We start from the raw sequence: 20811 nt of genomic DNA on the forward strand, positions 1-20811 counted from the left end.
TGAGGTGACTGGTGTATTTTTGCCTTGTTCTTTCTCAGTTATGGAACAAGGCCCACATATTCACTCATTCTGCTGGAGGTGAAAACCTCGCAGTGCTAGCCTGCCATAGATTTTCAGAGTAGAGTCCTTGGATGGGTTGAGAATTTGACTTCTCAGCTCTTCTTCTCCATACTGTTACTAATTGCCACTCTTTTCATGTTCTTTTGGTGGTAATCAGATTTGATTTCACTCTGTGGCCACAATGTTGGCTGTGCCTGGGGGAGAGCCGCCATGTGAAAATCAGCAGATTTCAGCAAGAAGTGTGCTTGCAAAAGGGGCCGAGTCCAGGCTAACTTTGAATAGTTATGATTCCATGTCCTGTTTTGATTTCCTGCTGGTGCGCTAACCAATACTAGTTAGGGATCCTTGACAAATGATGGTGGTAACACCTGTTGCACAAGTGCCTTGGTGGCTGCCCCCATCTGTCAGTAGCCAGTGGTGTACATTGGCTGCTGCAGGGGCTCTGTTCATTGCCCCCTTTCTCAGGGCTCTCACCATATTCTGGTCAGTACTTTGAAGAAGCACAAAGTACGTGATTACTTAGCCATTCAGAGAAGTGACAAAGCCACAGCAGAAAGTCAGCTGTCCCTCATAAAACAGGTGCCTCCTTCCTCTCCTGCCCTTGCTATCAAACTACAAACTGCTGTAGGACAGCACAGGTCTTTAAAAATCGCTTCAAAGCCCTTTAATCCCCTGCTAGTGCAGCAATGTTAATCACTGGCTGGTGTGTAGGTATACCCAGAGCTCTTCCCTATGCGCCTGTGGACATGTATACAGCCAAATTTGATTAAAAAAATAGTAATAAGTTAAGAGGTTTGCATTGTAGGGCTCAATATGGTAATAAAGTTGTGTATTTTTTCTCTTCAGAAACTGCCCAGAAAGAATTGATGGGCTGGTTGGGGTTCCCCATATGCTGTTTGTGAGGCCAGAATCAGGATGCTGCAGGAGTGAAATGGATGGAAAGGGATTACCAAATGTTACTTTTGAAAATTAACGAATGTGTGAGGAGTTCTCTGAAAAATTGCTGGTGCAGAATCACTCTTAAGACACTAGCTAGGCAGAGAAATAGCAGCTTTTGCACCAGTTTTCCAAAGTGTCCTGAAAGCAAGATGTAGCTGTATTTAATCCATTAGGCAAAGGGGAATACCTCCAGCAAATTAGAAACATCCTTTTTTTTTTTGCTTGTATGTGTGGCTCTGTGTTCACTGGACACTGGATTTTTAAAAAAAATTCTTTTAAAGCTGTGAATAATCTGTTTTTTTATAAACTATGTACTGCTGCCTCTTGCAGAGATTTGTTGAATCCTTGCTTCTGCATTCCTAATGCTTCATGTGTTAGCTAGTCCACTCAGGTCTTCCAGGCAAGGAGGAGTTGAGACTCCAATTTTGCATCATACAAACAGCATTACTTGACAAAAGGGAAGAATGAAGGGGATGTAGACAAAGGTAGTTGAGGTTTGGAAGAGTGTAGACCTAAGAAGGGACTTACATTAAGGCTGCCCAACCCCTGGACTTAGGAAGTAAAACTGTTTGCTCTGTGATTCTCTCATAGATATGCGACAGGCAGGTGATTGGGGCAAGCGATGCCAGTGAGTGAGCAGGAAATACCAGCGATGTTTTATTTGTGGATGGATGAAGAGGAGCACTGTGATTCCTCAGAATATGGGCACTGTGACAGGTGACATAGGACTTGTATTTGACGGTGCTTGGAATATAAATTACGGTTTTTAGCCAGGCCGACTCTGTTTTGAGCTATTGCTGTACTAAACTTGAATTACTGATGTGCCAATGGCACTGCATGCTCATCTCTCATTCCAGGAACCAAGCATGCAGGTGGAGGTGGGACTGGGCTTTGGCTGTCAGGGTCTGAAACTTCCTCTCCACTTAAAGTGGCATTCCTGAGTTCTTGCCTAGATTGTGCTGTTTTGATTGCCTCAGTGCAGGACATGCTGAATCTCAACATTTTAGCCAGACAATTGGAAGTGCACACAGCCTCCTTCCTGCAGGAATACAGGACTCAGCTGAAATGCCTACGTGAGCCTTGTTTTTCAGGAAGAGGCTTTGTGACCTTCTATAGCAGGAAAGAGGCAGCACTGGCCTCAAGGCAGTTGAGTCATCCGACCTTGTGAAGGATGATTTTTCCCTGGGAAGATCATCCCATTTCTTGGGGAAAGCCTGTGAGTAATAGAGATAATTCTTGCCATCGATTCAGGCTGTGTAGCTGAATTCAGGCTGTGTAGCAGCACAGGGACAGATACATGATGTGTGCAAAGGCCATATTGTAGACTTTGGTGGTAGCACTTCGAATTCCTTCTGCACCACAAAAGCAGGGTTTCATGAGCCAAGAGAGTGTTTGGAAGACATTAGGTTGGCGCTTGGCAGTGGCAAAGGGTTTTGAATGTCATTCTCCTCCTTCTGCATTTCTAGATCAGTATAATCCCAGCAGATAGCATCCATTCTGTGTTGGCTTTCATGGCTTGGTGCCATAGGTTGTTGTCACTTACACAGGACTGCTGTATTAACAACAAGGCCTAGGGGCAGGTGGGTTGGGTTCAGGTATGGGATAAAGTAGTCTACAATGTGGTGGTGCGAAAGTTGGGATAACTTCTGTGCTAAATGGTGTGGGCTTGAACTGATAGCCACTCCTGAGGCCTGGGGAGCAGGAGTTGATGTATGGCATGAGTAACAAGGAAGCTAAAGCTTTGCATTATACTGAAAAAATTTGAAAAGGGTCATCTTAACATCTTCTGAGTGAGGCCTTGGAGAAGACAGTCTATGTTGAGCTAGCAGTGTGGTTGAGTCTACAGAAAAACTAGGGATCATGCAAAAGGTTTTGCATGTTATTTTGTAGATTTTTTTTTCATCAATTCTGTGTCCTTTGCTTTGTGTGGAGGAATTTCTACAGCTCAAATGAGTTGTCTAGGCTTTCAGTCACTGAGAATTCTCAGTATCTTCTTTGTCCCTCGCAGCTGAAAGACACTGAATAGAAATTGGATGACTAGGTGATACATAAGAAGGGAAAAACAAAAGGAGATTGGGAATCCAAGAGTGCAACAGCAGGGGATGTGTGGGAACCAATACAGCTCTCTCCATAAAGTGATATCTGTTAATGACCTCATAGGTGGTAATGTCAGTACATATGCTTATGTTTTATGTTTCAGCAGATCTGGTAGCTTCTACCAAAATGACATAATGGAGATCTTTGAAACTGTCTTTAGTTGTGACATTAGTTGTCTTTATCATTTAGTCGTATCTTTAGTTGAATCCAAATTATGGCTTCAAAACACTGGAGTTGGCCACAATCCACTTAATTTCTGTAATAGCCTAAGGCAGCTTTTAATAATTGACCTCATTTTCACAGAATCAAGATAGTTTAGGTTGAAAGGGACATCTGATCCAGCCACCTGCTCAACATGCAAATAGCTGTTCTTTTATGATACTAAGATAAACAAAAGATAAACATTTCAAGAAAAGACCAAATATTACCAGTTTCCTTCAGCCTGCATTTTGACAGTGTGAGTGGGAAGGAGTCTGAACTTATAGGAAGAAACATTTAAGGTAATCTTATGAGCACATATTATTACTATAAGATGTGTTAAAATACCTGCCTAGCTTTTAGATTTGGGAAACTGAGCCAGATTGTAATTATCTTCCACACAGCACAGACAGAATTATTAATTGCTCTTCTCTCATATGGCCAAAGCTATGCTCATATGACTCCAGTGACACTACAGCTGGGACTTTGGACACAGTGAGTTGTCTGGTTTTGTAGAGCACAATAAAGCAACACACTGCTTCATGCACTAATAGGACCTTGCATTAAGTTTACAGGGTTAAAAGCTTAGAAAATGCTGTATTTCACTTCTAAGTTGAAAGTACTTTTTGCAGCAACTTATTCTGTCATTTATGGAAACATTTTTGGGAGTGAAATTCATTTTCACCTGGAAGGATTTCAAGAGAAGCTGTTAAAGAAGTAATTTTTCCATATAGAGGTTTGCTAAGTAGAAAAAGAACACAAACAGGGAAAATTTAACTCCTGGATATACTTCCTTTCCTTCTGCTGCCTTCCCACATATTCAGGCTCATAATGTCCCTGTGGCAACTCTGAAAGATGTATAAATAGAAAAGAAATTCTAAATTAACCAGCTGCATATGTTTGTCCCCGCTTTTAATTCTGCAGTCATGTTGAAAAATGCATTCCACAGTTTGTATTTTCCCTTTTTTATTCCGGTCTCTTACCAATGCCATTCTTCCTTGCAAATTTTTTCTACACACATGTTGCAGGCATTCATCACCTTGTCATTTGGAGTGGCACTCATCTCTAAAAATGTTGCTGTCTGCAACCTCCTTTTTGGAAAGCCATCATGGGTTCCCTTTGCAGGCAGTGAAGCCCAGAAAGGCAGTTCAGTGGACCAGATGCAGGTTGGAGTAGGTTGAACTGTGCTCTGAATACCTTTGCTTGGGTGTCCATGGCTTGTAAAAGGGATGCAGGGTGGTGTCCTCGCCTGCAGAGATCTGTGTGGTGATTTCCTGTATGTGGTGATGCATGTGGCTTTCCTAATGTTTAACCAGGTTGCTCGGTGTCCTTACTCCATTCACTGTATGTTCACTGGTTCAGCCTCTAAAGATGTCTTCAGTGATGGAGCCATCATTCCCGGGAGGGACAGTTTACTCATCCCGCGTAGCTGCAGTCTCTAGTCGCTCTCTGAGCTCTCTGCACTCCACACAAAGCAAGGCAGCTGCATGAGACAACTGATTTCCTTTAATCAGAGAGCACTGCTTGGGCTACAGCGTCCCAATGGAATTGCATTAGAGGTTTCCTCTCTAAGTACTGTGCCTTTCAGAATTGCTTTCCAACAGCACACTGAATGGTCTAAGTGGGGAAGGGAGTTTCAGCTAGCAGTCAGTCATCAATAGCATCCTGCTCTTAAGCCGAGGTAATGATAGCTAGTTTGAGTGTGCCTGCATTTTCCCCAAGAGCGTGCAGGTCTGCTCCCTGAATGCAGGTATGTATATGTGTGCAATTGCCCTCATCATGTGGAGCAAACCAGTAGAACAGCATGTTTATAGAAACTGTCCTTAAGAGCGATTGCCTCTTGAGGGAGCAGAGTCCATATAAGAGGAGTGGGACTGTCTCCAGCCAGCCCTGGGAGACGATGCTGAGAGCATATTGAAAAGCTGTCTTCAGCAAAAGCTTGCCAGTTTAACAACTCTGTTCACTGTTCCTATTGCACAGTGGGCTCTTTGACGCAACAGAAAGAGCTGCCTTTTTTTTTTTTTTTTTTGCTTCCTCTTAAATCCGCCTGGCCAATTTAAAGCTTGTGGATATTTCTTCCCCCTCAGGGAAAGCTTATGTGAGGATTTTCTTTTTTTAACATTTCATTCCGTGAAACCGTTTTTTTCCTTGTTTGCTGTTAGAAAATGTTGGAGCTGAACATAAGGCTTTCATTGCAGGTCAGTGACTGAACTCTTGACCAACGCATTTAACATCTGAGTGTCGTTTTAGCAAGCACTGTAGTCTGGGAGGAAAATTCAAGTTAATAAGGTTGTATCGTGTGAGCCCATGTGTGCCTACTACTGGAATAGGAATCTCTTTAGATCTTCAGTGTCTGAGTTCTGTGCAGATGAATTTACAATCTTCCTTTTGTAGACAAATGTACTGAATTAATATTTTAGTGAAAATTGAGGTGATATCACAGTCAAGTCTATATTATCTAATTCCTGAATATCTCTACTCCCTTAAAATGCAATAAACCATACTGTGAATTTCAAATGTAAAGTTCTTGCCTTTTTATTTTGCAAGGATTGTCTTTTTGAATTTTATTTTTTCTATTTCTTTTTCACTTCTTTTTTGCATACTTTACTGGGAAGCACATTATTCCTGGGCACATGCTCTCTGCAGGGAAGATAGTTATTTGCTATTTTGTATTTCTTCTTAGATTGCTATCAAGGGAACTAAGAAAGGATGTAGACATATTGTTAATCTCTCTCTGCAAGCTGTATTTGAGGTAAGGCAATTTTTTATCCTTATCTCTGAAATTAGAATATGAGGTAGATGCACTATTTCTTTTCTTTATAGTTACTAAGATTATCCTGTTGCTCTTTGTTTTTGTTATTGATAAAATGTGTTTATACTTGTTCACAGCGTTGTTCCTTGTCTATGTGAAACTTAAAATCCTGTAATTTTTTTTAACAATATCTACTACATATCTGCATGTTCCTATTAGTTTGTGTACTCTAGATCAATGAAAGACCATTTTTGTAATTGCTTTGGTTTTCTCCTCTATGCTTATCACATTGTGTGGGAGTGAGTGGATTTCTTGCACTGGGTGGGCAATTCTTAAGCAAACTTTGTAAAACTGAGTTTCAAATTGTTTCCACTGTGAATCACTTTCCTTTTGAGAGGATGACTTTTATGGTAATGTTTAACTTCAGTAGAATTGTTTTCGAACATATACGATGTATTTTTCATGTATTCTTTTTTAACAGTCCAAATAAAATAGACAAATAGTTACTCATATCAAGCTGTTTACTTCCTGTCCACTTAATGTTGCCTCTTACAGGAAGTATATAGCTTTAAAAGGTCGAATCATTATTTATGAGCATCAGAACCAGCTGAAAGGTGTCACTGCAACATTGCCCAATGCAAGTGCATTGAAAATGGAATTTGTATGGGAAACTACTGTTGGTGAGTTATGATTAGTGCATGGGGAATTAGAAAATACTGCTTCTTGTTCATATTTATTTTCAAGCAATTTAAGAGCTTACCATTCAAGGGAGGTTAATTTTTCTTTTACCTTTTTCTGTATCAAGGTTACCATTTTTATAATTCAAGATTTTTGCACATGTGTTCTACAATTTTATCATTATTTAAATCAATCCATCTCAATATTTGGGACATCTCTTACAAGGGGAGTCTTCCTGTTTTAAGGCAGACATGCTGTACTGCAGGTCCAGAAACACTTTTGATTTAGCAAAATGTTTTAAATCTCTCTTGCTTGGCTCCTCACATCCCTGAAGCTGTTTGCTGTTTGAATTCCACTTAGTGTTAACTCCATTCAGGAGATGTGAGCTTTAACAGTTTGTTGTGAGGTTTTTCACTTGGGATAGGTAGGGAATGATAGGGGGTAGAGTTACAAAGTTACAGTAAACTGTTTTTAATTTTATAGTACAAAAGTATTTAGTACTATAAGCATTTACAATCCTCAAATTAATAAATTAATTCAGAGGTGTGTTAAAACCCATTGAGGCTTAACTTTCTTTAATCAGCATTACACCAAATATTATTATTTTCTGTCATCTTAATTTTTTGAGTTATAAAACCATATCCTGTCACAGTGCAAATACACAATTTATGTCTGCAACCTCTTTTCTACTGTCAAAAAAAAACACCCCTCCCTTATTTCCAATTGTTAAAATTATCTCAGGTTGAATGTTCCTTAAAAACTGCAAAATTAAGCAGTATAATAAACTAATACAGTCTCTATATAACATGTTTTCTGAACCTTTTTCTGAAAAAATTAGATGCCATCACTGGCAGAGGGTGTATTGGGCTGCATCCCTTCTCTTCTAATCTGCTGTTTGTGAGGTAGCTAGTCCTGCTTTTCAAAGACAATCTTATCAGAATCCCACCATGATATGTTGACATTTCTATGGACATTACTTTGCCAGAAAACATGAATAGGAAAGGAGGATAAGTGATGTGCTTGCCTTGGTGTGATCTTTGGGATCTTTGGAACAGAAGCAATATCTTACTAGATTCCATCCTTGCTTCCCAACAGTTACTGGAAGGCATTTGTTTCTCCTGATGTTTGTGGTGTCAGCATTCTACCTAGTCAATGTAGCAGAGCTCAGGGCTTGCTGTATTTTTCCTTGCATGCCCTGAACAATGTCAGGTTAACTGGGTGTTTGTTTATTACCCTTGTGACCTGGTCTATGGCTTGCCACAGCCTTAGTCTTCCTTTAGTCAGGAAAGGCTGGTTAGTCTAAATCAGGTACAAGTCAAGACAGGTTAAGAGGAAATGCACTATGAACTTTGGTTTGTAAGAGTTAAAATCAGCAATGCACTTAGAAAAACTTATGCATGATATAGACAAAAAACATAAGGCAAAAATACTTTATTTCTACCTAGCTTCTGTTTTCTTTTACCCTCTCCTACTGCTCTGATCCTCTTCTGACAGAATTTTCTTGCTTGCATGTAGCTTACCTTTCAGGTCACATCTATTGGAAAAAGCCTGCTCACAAGCTTCCATCAGCTAGTTACCCTCTGATGAGAGAAAGCTCCAACACACCATGTCTTTGGTCACACCAGCATACCTCCGGTCATTTTCCGATTCTTGAAGAAATTATCTTTTCTTCTTCAGTTGCACTACAAATGTTTTCAGACAGTGCAGTGTTAATCCTTCATCCCCAAACCATTTCATTTGTGTCTATCCAGATAAGGTACCATCATTGTTCTTAATGATTTTCTTGTTAGGGACTGACAGATATGCTTTTTTAGCATATGTGTTGCCTTCTTATACTTCACTGGTTAGTCAAAACAGGAGTAAATTTCTTTACCTCCCTTTGGAACTTAGTTTTAGGGAAAAAAGTGTTCATGGTGGGCTGTATTCTCTACCAATGAGTCAATTAACATATTCAATGATGTGCAGAGCTCTGGATTTCTTCTAACATGGAGGCAGAAAGTTCGTTGTCAGAAGATAGCAGAGAGCTGTGTGTAACTCTTTTAGGATGGGCCCACTGAAGTAGGTGACAAGACTTCCTTTTTCTTTTTTTTTCTTTTTTTTCTTTTTTTTTTTTTTTAACGCACAAGGATAGCTCCTCAGTTTTAAAGCAGTTGCAGTTCTGGATTTTGTTTTCAGGTTCATCATCAACAGGTTTGTGTGTTTTAGGCTAAACTATACTATACTGACTCTGTTCCACGCCAAGTACCCTTAAAGCCAATGGGAATGTTCTTAGGAGTACATTAGCACTGAACATTAAGGATCATCTAATTCCAACCCCCCTGCCATAGGCAGGGACACTTTCCACTAGATCAAGTTGCACTGCCTTGATAACAGAGAAACATAACTCAGTCACTTGGACATGGGCTCCTAGAGTAACAGAACGGTGATAGAAACTCTACAGAGGTTAAATCCAAATTAAATCCTTGGGACTTTTTTTCTTTTTCCTCTCCATTGTGTGTCTGACAGTGGTTTGGCAATTTACTGGCAAGAAGACATGGAACAATATGCACTCCAGCAACCTTGGAACAGTATGCAGATACCCCTGGGAATTTTTTCTACTGGAGATGGTTGAGGCAGCAAGAGCTTTCTGGCTTACTGTTTCTTAAAAGACTTTTTTTATATAGCTGGGGCTATAAATAGTTGAGAGTTCTTAAATTGAATAATCCCCTCTTCCTTTCCAGGATAAGAAACTGGATCAAGATTTTCAAAGCCAAAAGCCTTCAGCCCAATATATTTATTAATCATCTGCTTATAATGTTGCTCAAATTTTGAGGCAATTCTCTTATTGTTCCTATTTTGTGTATGGTAAAAAGAGGCAATTCTCTCATTGTTCCTGTTTTGTGTATGGTAAAAAGACTCACACAGAATCTTGCCAGTGGGCCAGTGGCAGAACCAGAACCTGGACTTAAGTCTCCTGCATTTAAGCTCAGAGCTTTGCCTACTAGATTATATTTGATTGTATAGCTATGTTTAGAAATCAGAATCACTTAGTTTTCAAACCATCAGCAGAGCCATGTGTAACTCCACCTGGTTTACTAAGTGATCATTTCTTTTGGAATTTGGATTAATAATGATTTGCAGACCAAAATATTCAAACCACAGGAGTGATGGAATATCCAAAGGCCTCCCAGGTACATGCACTGAGCAGATAGCTTCAGAGAGTTCCACGTTACACAGACCAGTACTGATGGTCACTGGTTTGTGTTGCACTCACATCTTTTGCAGGGTTGCGAGTGGTGAAAGGAGATGTTATGTCACCTGTGCTGCCATTTCTGCTACCAAGGTGGTGCTTCAACTACATGTGGGAGGGCTTACAAGGCAGAACATTTTAGTCTTAAAAGTGGGAATTTAGTCCTTGTATAATTTTAAGAATTCTATTCAGCAGTTTCCCCTATGAATTGATTTCATAGAAGATGGTTATGAAAGTGCTGGTCATGGTGATCATAACAGATATAAATACATGTGCCAATGGTAATCACTCAATGAATCAAGCAGCTTCCAGCTTTGAAGGGTGCATTGTGTCCATTTTTATTTTTTAGCTTTTGTAGTCAGTAACCCAACCCTTGATAGGACAGATTTTAATTTGCCCAGACCAGAGTATGTCTGTATTGGGGTTCTTTGTGCTCATGTATCCTACAACTGAAATTTTCATTAACATTTAGGATGACCACATAGGAACTGACATCCTTCACAGAGGGAAATATTGAGTTGTATTGATTTTGAAAGGAGGAGCTTTACATCAAATAGTCTTTCCCATGTGTACTTTTAATGTGGAGCCAGTATTTTAGAAAAGCATTCCTCTTCAGCTAGAATAGTCTGAAAATAGAGGTAATAGTTTTGAAACACTCTTTTTACAGGAAATTTTGTATTATTTTATTTGCAAGAGGGTGGAGCCTCTTGATTTCAGGGAAGAGATTTTAAAAAAACTTTGGGAAAACTTGTAAAATGCTATTAGCAAAATATACAGTGGTGTGTATGGTGAATCATGTTACCTGCACTATTTTTTTCTCATCAGATTGCTATTAAGTAAAAAAAAGTCTGAGGGGAATATGTAACACATCATAATGTTACCTCTAATCCTAGCAAATTTAAACAGAAATATTTTAGATTAATGAACTTATTGCGAAAGTAGTGGTTACTAGCTTAGAAACTGATATAGTGATTTGTTTGAGCCACGGGGACAGAAAACGTGTCACTGATTTTTCAATTTGTGGGATAGTGTAAGGTGATTGTATGAGATAAAAGTCAGTGGTGAAGTTTTCTCATGCTTAATTGAACATTGTATATAAATTTATGAATTAATAAGGTATTCAAAAAAATCCCAGCTTTCTCTGAAAATTGTTCAGGAAATGAAAAGCACTTATGTAATGTTAAAGGAATGAAAGGAAAATTTTGTAGCATTACAGAAAGGAAAATAGAACTTCACTCTGAAGTCCTTAGGAAATAACTACACTAAGAAACCCCATCTTTACAAATATAAGGTACAAGCAAAACTGTTTTGAGAACACATTTCAGAACCCCTTTAAAGTATTTTTATGAATTGGTAGCCCTAGTTTTCAGATGGCAACAAAAAAGTTTAGAATTCTACGTGCATGGATGTTTGCATTTGTCCAGTGTGGTTTAGACTTCATTTTTCTCCCTTGCTATTGGATCTACCTTCTGCTATGACAGCCATGTAGAAGAAGTTGAAGAAGATTGCTGTAACATACCTAGTTTGCTAGCAATTCCGGGGAGTGGCAGGAGAGACAGAGCTATATGGGATCCTGGACGTGCCTTGTACTCCAGCTGCAGGAAGTATGTGGGAAGCAGAGCACTTCTATTTCACCAAAGCACCTCTTACACTGGGGTGCTGGTTCTTCCTGGTTAGCACAGGTGGGCAAGTGAGCCACAATCAAGGAAAATGTAAGCTTTCTATAGAGATTTTACAGATTTATGTGACAGAATTTTTCCAGTAAGTTCAGGGCCATAATTTTCTTACCTTCTTTGCAGTTCATCTGCTTGAGTTGGTGAAAAAGGGCTCATCTGGTGGTAAACCTTTTTGGTTTTCCTAGGGTACTTGTTCATTTCTCATATTCTGATGAGAATCTTTTTGGCTACGAACTAATAAAAAGATCAAAGCTTCAGAGTCCATGTCAAAAAACTTGTCTGGCAACTACTTAGTAATCTTGTAAACCTATTAAACATCAAGAGCAAAAGAGACACAAAAGTGTAGATTAGAATTCTGCGTTAGGATTTAAAATCAAATCTCAGTTTTACCTCTTTCCCAGGAGAAAGGGGCCTTTTAAAATGTAAAATGCATTTTGAAAGGCTTGCATCTCTGTTGGAACCCTCTGGCATTATACTGAAATAATCTTTATTTGTTTTCTAACCTCTATCACTGATCTCAAGGATTTTTCACTTGTTTAACATTACACTATGCTTTCACTTTCACACAGCTCCAGCATGCCCTTTATGTAGGTCACATATTCCTCATCCTCCTCTATGTTAGTCTAGGATTTCCAATTATTTCCATGTTCATTGAGTTCAGTCACTACACAGCCAACTGAAACAGGCAGGCTGCTCAATGTCTTTTCCACTCCAGGAGTAATTTAATCAGGGAGTGACTGCATTATTTTTTCAGAGAGCTGAGCTGTGCATGCCAGGTGATCTGCAGCAGAGAAGAGCATCATTATTAAAAGGCTTAGACATTCCATGCCATTCTGTGCTTCTCCGACTAGTAGTGCAGCTAACGGTACTGTCCTGATATTTTTTCTAATATGCATGATTCAAATTTAGTCAGTTAGAGAAGGTAGGAAAGAGGATGGATGGATGGATTAGGGGGCTGTATTTATGCTGCATGAGATTGAGTTTCAAAGATGTTGGATCCTGTGAGATCCTTCGTCGTTGCTGTGTTTGTTTTACAGAAGTGCTGGTATTCACAGAGCAGATTAAGTGTATTTCTTTAGTTTCCCTCTAGAGTTCCCTCTTTAGTTTCCATCCTAGAGTTAAAAAATCTTTAATAGAAGTCTGATACTAATATGTTCCCACATAAATATTTCACCTTCCATAAAACAGCAAAGGAGAGATTTGGCTGTGAAGGAGAAGTCGTGAGGGAGAAGTCATCAAGGAGTCCTTGCATCCATTATAATCTTCATCTGTCTGTGCTCAGACAACAGAGAGCTTAGGTAAGCGTTGGCTGTCACAGGGAACCTTAGATCCATGAGAATTTCCTTCCACTAGGAAGAGCTAAATGGATGTCCCTTGCTATCAAAGAGACTCCAAGGGAAGGGTAAGCTTTTTTCCAGAGTTCCAAGGAAAGAGAGAAGGTGTGGGTGAGGCAGACCACAGAGTCCTGGTGTCATAAATAGCTGTGCTGTACCAATTTCTTGCTGCTGAAGACTATTATTTAGGTGAACATCAGCTAGAGGTTCTAAAGAGAAAAATACATTTTTCTCTGGAGTCCCTGGGCCAGATTACAAGCTTTTGGGTGTGATTTCATGCTGGTAGAATGGCAGAGGTAGGGTGAGAATCACCCTGAGAGTGTCACTGCAAAACTGTCCTGAGGTCCCCTTCCAACCTGGTATTCTATGATTATCTGATTGATCGGTAAGAGTTTTCTGCTTCTTCTTTTAGAAGTTGTGTTTTCATTTTTGTCTTAAAAAAAAAAAAAAGAAAAATGATCTATTGATTCAAATAATTAGAGTCAAATTGTGTCCACAGTACCTGTGTGTACTTTCAGCTGAGTATGCACCACCATTAAGGTGATTTGTGATAAAATCATCTGACTCTGAAAAACTGGAAAGTTCCTCTTCAGTTCCTGGAGAGGAATCTGGGTTCTAGCTTTTCAGGGATGATAATTGTTTTCTGATCCAGGAGCTCGGTTAGGAGTCCAGAGTGCTGAGCTAAGGTGTGCTTTTGGTCAGAGAGCAAGCGCAAATCTATGCCAGAAATTTCCTCAGAGAACGATTCTTCCATATGGCTCATGGGAAATATCTAGGCTATGTTTTGACCTTGTATTTCAGGCTCTGTTGCTGCTCACCATGGCAATGGTGATATAAGTGGGGAAATGCTGGTGGTAAATATGCACTGATACCTTTGATTCAACTGTATCACTGGACAGGTGACTAAGAGTGTCTGAAGTGGAGAGCTATGGGCCTGGGATGGAGGCAGACAGTCAAAAGAGTATGGGGAGGCAGAAAGCCAGATAACAATACCTGCCTAGGGTCAGAGAAAAGGACTAAGCTTTCTAAGATGAAGATGTTTGGGGATGTGTCTTTTCTGACACTGGGTGGGTTTTTTTCCCTGCCCTGGTTTATTAAGTTCCAGTAAACAAATAAAATATGTTCTCTTTTCGATGTAGCTTGGCTGAGTCACTACATTTCATAACAGCTAGAAGTGCCCAGAAAGTTTGTTGTAGCTGGATTCAGGCCCATTGGGACTTGCTTAGATAAATATACTTGGTGGAAAGAGGAGTGTTAAGAGCTTTCTAACCCAGCCTACCTTTGGGAAGAACAAAAGCTGAAAGTCCCTTGCTGGTAGAGGCTACGCAAAAATAAGAGAGTAAATTGAGTAAGGCTCCCTGTGCACACATTGCTCCTTACTGAGAAGGGGTGTGGTTCTTGTCCAGGCCCTGTTGAGCTCTCTAAGGCTCTCTTGATGTTCTCTGCAGATATGTACATCTTGAACATGTGGGAAGTTTTGTTGTTTTGTTGGGTTTTTCCCCAAACACTTTTCAGAATCCAAGCCAGCTGCTACAGCTGCTTCCCTTCAGCAAAACCGCTTCAAACCATGTTGAGGTTTTGTGGCTCTTTGTAGCTGCAAACCTACTCACAGCCAATTTCCTCACATTACAAGGTTATTTTAGCAACGCAGTGCTTCTAAGTGGTTCCACAAATGCCTTCATTTTTTGTCTCCATTTGTTCACTCCTCACTTCTTCTAAACATGTTTTTCCCTTCCTTTAGCAAGGCAAAGTTAGTCCTGTTCTCTGACAAGGGTATATCAATGCTGATGGAGCAGACTGGAAGAATGCTTGAGGACAGCACAATCTACAGTTTAACTCAGTCCTTTCTGATTCCTAGGATGAAGGTTTCAGGTTGAAGCATGGTGGTTTGCATTTTCACATCTGTATTGTTTCTTTGCATGCAGGTGGTTTGAGCATTATGCGTCAGCAATCAGAGCCTGCAAACAGCCTGGATGCATTAGGAAATCTAGGCTGTACTGCTTGTTTGCTTTGAGTATAAATGTCATCTTGGCAAGTGATCTCCTGTCTTGCATACAAAAAGTTTATGAGTTGATTGCTGAGCTTAAATGGCACAGGCTGGGTAATGAATTTTAAAGTTTGTGTTTTTATTCTTTAGTCACCCTGTGCACATGATGTGAAGGTGCAAAGCACCTCTGAACCTCTTTTCAGATGTTCAATTACAGTGTATGTGCTGAGCTAATAAGAGGGATTTGACATTTTGATATTGAATAGATGACCTAAGGAGAAAAGAAAATTATTGTAATTTTCAGTGAAGACAGCGCGTGGACTGGTTGTGGTGGTGCATCCCACCCATCCCGCACTCCTTTCCAGGCTGATTTTTTGGGTGATCTCAAGCACACTCATTTGGGACACTGGTCTAAGTAATGGCTCCTGGCTATGCCATCTGGTCAGATGGTCTACTTGCACTCTTCATTAATAGCAGTTACTGCTACTGTACTGATGTTTTGGACTGACAAAATGCTTTACAAAGAATCAGTACCAATTGACATTCAGCAGATAATATTGTTCTATGCCTTGGAAAGAACATACTTCTTTTTCTTTAAAATAAAACTTCCACAATAAATCATTATTACATTGGTAATAATTTAGTTTTTCCATTTAGGTGACATAGATACTCCTTGCTGTTTTTTTCTTCCAAGTGATTTGGGAAATAAGACAAATCCAAAGTGTCCTGATCCCCAGTCACAATGGCATTCCAGAATAAAAGGGGAAAAATTATTGAGAACATGCCTGCTTATGAAGTAGCAAAAAATAACTAAATGTATCCAACTATAAAGCTCTAAAAATAATTTTCAAGTTGTGTCTGCACCTTTGAAATCTACTGAGTACATGTGAAAAGGTTTGCTTTCCATCACGACAGCTGACTTGCTTTTAGTAAGAAATAACAATTTGTAAATTCTTTCTCACTTGATTTCTCAGTAGTTACTGACGTAAACTGTGTGGTTTCCTCATGTTATCTTACAAGTATTAATAAAGGGTAGTGTCAATGCTCCTGATTTTATATTTCTATTAATACAGAGTATTTTATCTATGGCACAGGTAAGTGTGTCTCAATGGTATTCAGTTACAGTAGAACTAATACTACACATTACACATGTTCCTCTTCTAGGATCACGTCATTATTACCTTAACTCCTTTTTCTTTTTGGAACTTCCCTTTTTCAAAAGAAAAAAAATTCAGTGACCATCCCAGTAATATCCTTTTTGTGAGATTTTTTTTTTTGTTACATATTTCTGTATCTCTCTAATGAAATGCAAATTTGAGCTCTACTTTCACAGTGCACCATCTCCTTTTAGCATGCCCTTAGTTTCAAGTAGTCTGACTGTACACTGTTTTAGTTGTGTGAGAAATCTCATCTAGTTCCCTCATTGCTACCCTGGTGAAAAAAGCAGTGTGTCCTTTAGACAGCTTTCTCAGTGTTTCCAGGGATGGATGCAGTGTTTCCAGCTGAGACTGAGCAGGTGTTTATTACACCAGGAAATGGGCACGCTGGAGTCTTCAAAATCATGCACTTCTGGTGTAGAAAGTTTTAAATTGTACAACTGGGCTGTCTTCTGCAGGTGTGGTGGAAGGATTTTCTCATAATTGTGTTATTTTTTTGGTCAGCTTTGCAATCTGAAATGGATCAAGCCTGAGAACTGACCTGTCTAATGTGTATAGCCTGTGTTTTGCAGTATTGTGCCAAAGTGTGGATTTGAGCTGAGGGATGGCTGTGTTTTGACAGCAGTTTGGAGCATAAGCAGTTCAACTTTATTTCTTTGCAGGCCATAAAATGTGCTGCTAACATAACAAATGCTCTTTTGCATGAGTGTCTAATGCAGCGTGTACTCAGAGAAAGATTCTTACATTGAATTACTCTGGAAAGTAATTGAATTATATCAAATTACTCTGGACAGTAATTCAACCATTACAGCCAGTTGTCTTTACTTTTGCCCCCTTTGGCTGGACACTAGGGACTCATATCTAGAGGGACTTCCATGTACAGTTCAGCACCTGAGGAAAGCTCTTCTCAGCTTCTCCTCTTGTCTCCCTTCAGGTAGTGAATCCTATTTTGCCTGTGCTAATGGATATAGAAAGCCCATCCTACAACTGCAGCCTGGGGGTTTTGAGTGCAGAGGTACTACTTAAACCAGTTTTCTGCCCATAAAGGAGAATGTGCTTGGAGGGAATGAATTTCATGGGGCATCTCCTCTGGAAGTCAAGGAGTGTGTAGAACCTCCACCCAGCAAATGGTGCACATATCAAAATAGTCATCCTGAGGGTGTGCCCTTCTTAAAAGAAGGACATGCAAAATGATGCCATGAGATCATAGCCAAGGTATTAGCTCCTCACATTTGCTCCTCAAATTCCTCCTGGATGCTCCTGTGTCACAGATACATGTGAAATTCCAGATCTGCCTAGAGATGAGGAACCTCACTGTGTAGCTGCAACATATGCACGGTATTTAGTTTTAGGCTCCTAATTTTTAAACACTGTATGAGATTCCAGAGTTCTAATTTCAAGGTATTTACCATTTTCTTACCCTTTTTCCTCTGGGCTGGAGTTATAGTTTGTACCATATTTAAAGTTTCCAGGCTTATTGCCAGCACTAATGTGTCGTTTCAGTAGACCAGCCAAACTGGTTCTGCCAGGGCCTCTGCAATGGCCTGCACATCTGTTAGGGAGAAAGAAGAAGCTATGGGCCACCATCTCGTATTTGGTGCCTTGCTGTCACAGCAGATTCACTGGGGGCCCAGTTGGACCTGACTGTGACTTCCACTGTGCAAAGTGTTGAACAGCAAGGAACACTGCTGTTCTGGAAAGTTTTGCTGTGGGGAGAAAGAAAATTAGTGGAATGAACACCTAAAGAGTGTTCAAGGAGTGCTAGGAAACTGTATAGCTCCCTACTGGAGCAGACCCCACTGCCTGGGAGCCTGGACATTCTGAAGGGAATGCAGTAAGACCCCATATAAAGCAGTTAGCTCTAACATCACTGACAATGATGGCAATATTTGCCTCTGGAAGTGGGGATTAAATTGCCTCATTTCTTTAACCATGTGTTTGAAATAGATTCTTACCATCTTTTTTCTTTTATCCACAGATTACTTTTATATCAACATGCCCCATTTTGCTGTTCTAAGAGCTTCTCAAAGGATTGCTATTTTTAGACTTGTAATAATAGATGTGTGCATGACTCCTCCACTGGCAAGCAGCTTGTTAACTCAGACTGGTGGCTGGTTTTTTTTATATTTCAAGTCAACTGTACATTTTGAGGTAGAATATCTGAGATAAAGCAGAAGCAGGTGTATAAAACCAAAGGGGAGGTCGAGAACATCTGGTTTTCATTATTTCCCTTTTGTGCTGAGTGCATCTTTGGTATGTTGGACTTGCTGGAAATTGCACTGCACAAGTTGCCTGATATCCTGTAATCCTGTAAAAGTGACTGACGTCAGAAATAAAATAAATAAAGGGTAGGAAACTGGATTAGTCTTACAGGGGGAAAATCACTGTGTAAAAGCTATCAGGAGGGTTCCCACCCCCTAGCATGTGACCTCTGTTGATTTGTGGTTTCCTGTATTACATATAATACACTTTTCTTTGTCCTTTTAGGCTGCAACTTAATAGAATCAGGTGAAATACTAATCAAGAAGAGTAGCTGTTGGAAATGGCTGTCCACTTTCAGTAGTAGCTAAAAGTAGTACCTAAACATGTAGTAGCATGTGAATTCTCTGACAAGAAGATGAAAAAAGAAACAATTTTGAAGCAATGGAGGGTCAAAATCATGGTAAAAATCCAGAGGCATAATGAAGAAAAGTAACATTTCCCAAACAGGAGAATTGTTTCTTTTGTGTATCTGCTACAAAATACAAACATGTGCTTAGGGAATAGATTGATCATCAAAATCACAAATATTAAAAATATTTCTCTGCTATACAAGATCTTTTTTTCAGCTTCCAAAGCACTTGTTATCCTCTAAGAGTTGCAATGTAAACCCTTAAATAGATGGCAGATGTCATCTGCTCTGTCAGGGAGGTTTTCTTATCTATATTTTCCTCTAAGAACATAGGGATTTCCTTCAGCTTCCCTAGTTTAACTGAGTTTTTGTCATGCTTTCAATGCAAAGTCAATCCAAGTTTGTTGTCAAGGGTATGTACCAGAGAAGATAATTAAACCACAAAAATTACCTGTGCATGCACTAACCTAGTGCTTAAAAATTCTCCCTTTATGTGAGTTTTATTTAAACCAGGTATGACTTGCTTTTTATCACTTGGTCCACATTCACAAACTGACAGGGTTTGCTCATATTTCATTCTTTCCTGTATGAATTTTCGGCTGCTATTTTCCAACCAGCATGTTCCACCAACAGTTACTTTCCTTCCTCTTTTAGACAAAAGGCTGTTAAATTATCTTGACATTTGTCCTTAAGATGCCAGTCCTGGAAACTCTGCCTGTTATTTTGACTGCAGCTGAGAGAAGGAGATGCTTTCACATTCATAGGAGAACCATTTTTCGTTTAGGGACTAATGAACTATTTGTAGTGAGACATTTCATTGCTGTTTCTAATGGCCCTCATTGAACCCTTGTTCTGTGATAATTGAACAACACAAGGAAAGAAAGTAGTGGAGCTATAAGGAGTTAAACTGAGTTAAACTGCCATGAGTTGTTGCTGAAAATGGTATGGTTTTCATATTCTACAGAAAACTGTATTAAAAGGAGGGAAAGGGAGAAAACTGTAAAAGCACAGCCGCAATTAATTCTTTCTATTTCATTAGCTTCCATAGGTGTGCCAGCACACATCCCAGCCAAACCTTGTTAAAATAAAAAATAATGCTGTCATTAGCAGACTGGTTTCCATGTGGAGTAAACAAAGACTCAGTAGCATGAACTTCATGTCGTAAGGAAGTTTTTTTCTACAAGTATTCTAGTAGGCTATGAGATTACACATTTTTTTCCTATTCCTGTTTTCTGAAAAACTTTGCACCTAAGGAACAAGAATGAGCAGAAAACGGTTTTCTTTTAAAAAAATTAATTAACTATCCTTAAAAAAAAGTTGTGTTTGCATCCACTTTGATACAAAGTTAAATCAAACAAAGTCAGATACTTTTGTGGTACAATGAGGAAAAACGTTATAGAGTAAGATCATATTGTAAGTATTATTTCATAACTTTACATGAAATGTTTTTGCTTCTGATTGAAGCCTGAAATTCTTTCCATGGATAAGCTCTTTGGAACATTCCAGGAAATGCTGACTTGACTGCAGGGTGTACTTCTTCTGTCTAACAAAAGGGGAGAAAAACAGACAGCGTTTGCTGGCAAGGGAAACTGGCTTTACTTATGTCATCAATCAGCTCTGTGTTAGAGAACCAGGGTGCCTCTTGTGTGAACTGTTAACATTTAATGTGTTTCAAGCTGAATTACTGGGTCTTAAGGGCTATTGACAGTATGCAACAACTGCAGTTAAAATCTCCTTAATAAACTACAGTTTTAATCCCACATACCAGTTTTAATCCCACATGCCAACAGAGACAATGAGGGAACTGAAATTTCTTGATGACCAATGAGAAATTATGTTTATGGCTGTAATTTGGTATGTCAGAGAGCTGTAAAATAGAATATCAGACTGCTTGTTTGAATTGAGGTATCTTATAAAGAAATTGAAGGCATAGATTCTATTTTCAATATGATTTGAGAATCAGAGATGAAAACTTAGAAACCAAAGTAACTATGAGCAGGTGTCTTATTAACACTTGTAAATGTGGCTTGCTTTACTTAACTAAAGGATATAGAAATGTGATGCCATTTTTCATAAAATTAAAAGAATATTTT

The 20811-nt window shown here is 39.3% G+C and overlaps 1 protein-coding gene across 3 annotated transcripts in view; it reads left to right on the forward strand.

Moving 5' to 3' along the window:
- Positions 1-5326: 5326 nt before the first annotated feature.
- The window catches only part of CSGALNACT1 (chondroitin sulfate N-acetylgalactosaminyltransferase 1), a 42771-nt gene continuing 27286 nt past the window's right edge, over positions 5327-20811 (forward strand). Inside the window, exons 1-2 of one of the 3 annotated variants that reach the window (XR_014851665.1) lie at positions 5327-5492; positions 5978-6046. The gene's annotated coding sequence lies outside the window, so the exon portion shown is untranslated. Of the gene's footprint in view, positions 5493-5977; positions 6047-6655; positions 6727-20811 lie in introns of those variants that run through there. The other 2 variants (XM_085058414.1, XM_085058415.1) reach the window with 2 other exon arrangements.

The sequence above is a fragment of the Lichenostomus cassidix genome, chromosome 4 (assembly GCF_008360975.1).
Source record: "Lichenostomus cassidix isolate B80296 chromosome 4, HeHo_3.0, whole genome shotgun sequence".
NCBI classification, from domain to species: domain Eukaryota; kingdom Metazoa; phylum Chordata; class Aves; order Passeriformes; family Meliphagidae; genus Lichenostomus; species Lichenostomus cassidix.